This window comes from Pinus tabuliformis, chromosome J (assembly GCF_031772625.1).
Source record: "Pinus tabuliformis cultivar Carrire ecotype Pingquan chromosome J, CPIR1, whole genome shotgun sequence".
Taxonomy (NCBI): domain Eukaryota; kingdom Viridiplantae; phylum Streptophyta; class Pinopsida; order Pinales; family Pinaceae; genus Pinus; species Pinus tabuliformis.
In genome coordinates, this window is record NC_142295.1 from 704,050,319 (window position 1) to 704,054,448 (window position 4,130).

The 4,130-nt window shown below is 33.5% G+C and overlaps 1 pseudogene; it reads right to left on the reverse strand.

The window, feature by feature from the left end:
- Positions 1-410: 410 nt before the first annotated feature.
- On the reverse strand, positions 411-2,086 carry LOC149228738 (pleiotropic drug resistance protein 1 pseudogene; annotated as a pseudogene).
- Between the last annotated feature and the right edge of the window lie 2,044 nt (positions 2,087-4,130).

The window sequence follows — 4,130 nt, forward strand, 5'->3', positions numbered from 1 at the left end:
ATTAATTTCACTTTGTTAGTGTTAATGTATTGTAAATTATTAATTTATAAATTTATATTTTAATAATTTTAAAAAATAAAAATTAATCATTTAAAAAAAATTATTAAATTAAAATTATCTTTTAATAAAAATAATGACTATAATTCACCATAAATATTTAAAAATGAAAAATGAAAATATGTATATAGAAGATAATAATATCTATTGCGTTACGCAGATTTCTTTTATTTTTATAATTATTTATTTATTTATTATAAATAAAATATTTTATAAGAATTTATTCATTGATACGAACATAACTTGTTTTCTGTAGCTATCTCCCTCTAATTTGTTTACTTACTCAAGCAACTGAAATCATTCATAGATTGTAAAAAAATCCTTTCTTCTGAACAAAAGAATAAAGGCTCTTTCTATCTTTTTTGGAAATTAAGTGTTCTAATGCTCAGTGCAAAGATCGCAGCGAACAAAAGTGCGATTGTCACTGTTGCAACTGCAACCGGTCCCAGAAAATCGTGTTTATATCCAAAGTAATTACTCAGAAATTCATTCACTTGTTGCTTCTCGCCATCTGCCATCACCACTTCATCTGAAATATCGCCAAATTGAGATACCGCCAGTCCGTAGAGCGTCCATGTGAAGGGGCATGCCCAGTAATACCATCTCCACCACAGAGGAATCCGCTGTAACGCCAAAAAACACTCACATTATCAATGAACATTTATTTGACTAATTTTTGTGACGAGCCCAAAGGGAAAAAAAAGAGTAATTACTTTTTTTATGGTAAGAGTTTTGGAAATTTGATAGATAGAAACCACTAAAATGAACTGATTATACTCCTATCCATCATGGAATTTCCAAAATCTGCAATCAAATTAAATTGAACAATACATAGAGAAAATACTCTGTAATTCTCACCGGACGTGGAATTATGAAGCTGCTAAAAATCATCCACACTGCAATACAAGCCGAGGAGAGAACTGAAGCTATGGTTGCATTAGGAGTGACAACCGCCATTATCATCCCATAGTATGTGGTATAAAGGAACATGAAGAACATGAAAAACAAATACCAAAAGAATTGGGCTGCTGTCCACTTCATGCCTGTCAATGCATAAACTATCACACCATAGACCAGTGTTTGAATATATATGTATGGCACTTCGATCAAAAGTTGTGTAACATAAATATGGTTGTATTAGTAGAAGGCTTTAAAGCTATGTTTGTATGCTTATTTTTATAATATTACAGTTTGAGCGTTTTAAGAGTATGTAGATATAGAATATATATATATATATATATATATATATATATATTTAGGTTTTAATAATTAAATTTATTTTAGGTTCGATTTTGTAAATTTATACTTTTGTAATCAAATACTAAATTCAAATAAAAAAATAGAATATATGCACTTATGTAAATTTACACTTTACTAATCAAATGTTACTAGATGGGTTCCTTGTTCATGAACCAAAAAAAAATGTATACGCCAATTTAACAATGATCAAATTAAATTGAATGAGTCTATATTGATAAAACAATACAAAACCAAAAAGTGCATATCTGAGCAATATCATACGGAAGAGCCAAATACGTTCCTGCAAAAAGTACATACCTGAGCAATAGCATACGGAAGAGCCGAATACATTCCTGCTCCCTTTTCTCTATATAAAACTATCCTTTCGACATCGAATACTGGTTGGACAGAAATGGCATTGTTGAAACCCAGGAATATAATAGCTGCGAACATGGATCCCAAAGCATTTAATATATTTTGTTGGTTTTTCCTGTAAACAACATCCAATGACACATAAGAATTGCATCTACCTTGAATATTAGATTGCATCCCAAAGTATTTAGTATACTTGTTGGTTTTGCTCGTAAACAACATCCAATGACACAAAAGCATTGGGTCTAGATTGATTAGATTTTGTGATTGTAGGAGAAAGTAATGTTTACATCTTCCGGTCAATTCTCCAGAAAATAGTGCCAAATATTAGGGCGCAGCAAAAGGTGAATAAGAGTCGAACGGTGTTGTACTGAGGATTTCTCCAATACGACGAGTTTTGCTTCCACAAACAAGCCATGATTTGAACTGCAAAGGATTGACCAAATTGCCTTTCAAAACACAAATCCTTTGAGTCTTGGACTGGTTCGCTGAGTTCCTGAATGAGAACTTTATTATGCCTGTGGAAAAACCCACATTATGCATTATGTTTTCAGTAGCATTGAATAAATCCACATTCATAAAATGCAAAATGCTGGCATTATAGCTAATGGAGATATGAATTGTAAGTCCAAAACATAATCAAATTGGGATAAATAAACATGGAAACTTATATGCATGCAAAACGATAGCCTATCCATGATTTGTATGGGAAATGGGAATATAAAAACAATTTAAAGGCTCTGGGAGATGGGAATATATTTAAAAAAATGCGGGCCACTGGCTGAACCCTGCTATTCCTCCTACATAACTGGCTGTAACACCTCTACATGGGAGAACCGACTGCGCCATCATCGTGTTAACTAAAGACACAGATCAGTGTAGCGAACCATATTGAACTGTCAAACCATAATGTAAAGTAGTGGAATGGATAGGTTCTTTGCTTCGCTACACTCCTATCAAACTGTAAATCAAAGCAGTAGATTAGAAGCAAATGGGTGGTGAAGTAGGTATGTTAGAGACCAGTGGTGAAGTTGATTAGAGACAAGTGTTGTGCCAGGCTTCATGGGGTGTCAAAGAGCTATCATGCACATGGGAGAAGGCTAACATGCAAGAGTTTTTCTCTGCTATGGGGCACGATTTAACATGAAATTTGTGTAATACACATGACATCAAAGTTTAGTCAGAGGAATTTACAAGTTCAGTTTCCGAGATGGGTTGATAGGACAGGATGGCCTTACATGGGACCATGTTATACTTGGGATTACTAGTTCTATTAGGCATGAGAAGGAACAATCCAGGTTCACCTTAGTTCAATTAGGCCTAGGAAAAAGAGATTGTCCTAGCTATGTTATGACATCTGCATATACTACACTTATATGAGTCCCATTTACTACACTTGTATGAGTGACATGATACAGTTAAAGAAACGAGCATAATACAAGTAAGCAAAAGTAATTCTACTCAAAGCATTTTTGAAATGTTAATATACAATGTAATTTTAATTTAAAAATAAATAAATAAAAACATTTTCAATTAAAATTTTAATATCTAATATACATTTTGAATTTCAACTCCCACCATGCATTTAAATAATTCAAACAGATTAACTTTAATTTATTAATTTCTTTTGTATTTTCTTGAAAAAGATTCAAATCCATTTAAATAATTCAAACAAATTTAATTTAATTTATTAACTCCTTTTGTATTTTCTGGAAAAAATTTCAAATCCATTTAAATGATTCACACATTAAATTCAACATTGATTCTTAAACTTACTGGCCTACTCTCTCCTCTGGCATGTGACATGGCAATGGCCGATGCACATTTGCGTAACTTAAGAAAATAAAAAATAGAATTATTATGCATTGCTGGCCTTTTTTGACATACACATGTCGGGCTGCGGGCATGACGCGGCTTACGTTTCCAGAAAACATCTTAGAAATGGCGTATCAATAAGTATATTCCAGGTTGGCAAGACACCGAAGAAACTGCATTTAAAGAATTTAGACGACTGAAAAGGTAACTTAAACTTCACTAAAGAACAATAATTATTAATGATCTCTGAAAGAGTCGAACCCTAGACCGGACGTCAGGTGCTATACATTGCTCCTCGTCTCACCCCACACCCAGCAGCCTCCCACACCATCTAGGCAGCAACACTCTTTTTAGCAATATCGCGTCCAACCGGTGCCGCACCACATGCAACACCAAAAGTCACGTTGTTTCTAGACAAATACAACGCTAAACACAGAAACACGTCAAACAATTTTACAACAAATTGTAATACTGGACACGCATCAAACTATTTTACAACAAACTGTAACAAACTATTAGAATATTTTTTGGCAACCGCCATGGAGGAGGCTGAACTAAAAACAGATAATGAAACCTTTGACATTCCAACTCTAGCAATTGCGAGAAAACTCAGAACAGAGTCTTGGCCTCATGGTCGAAACCCTGGT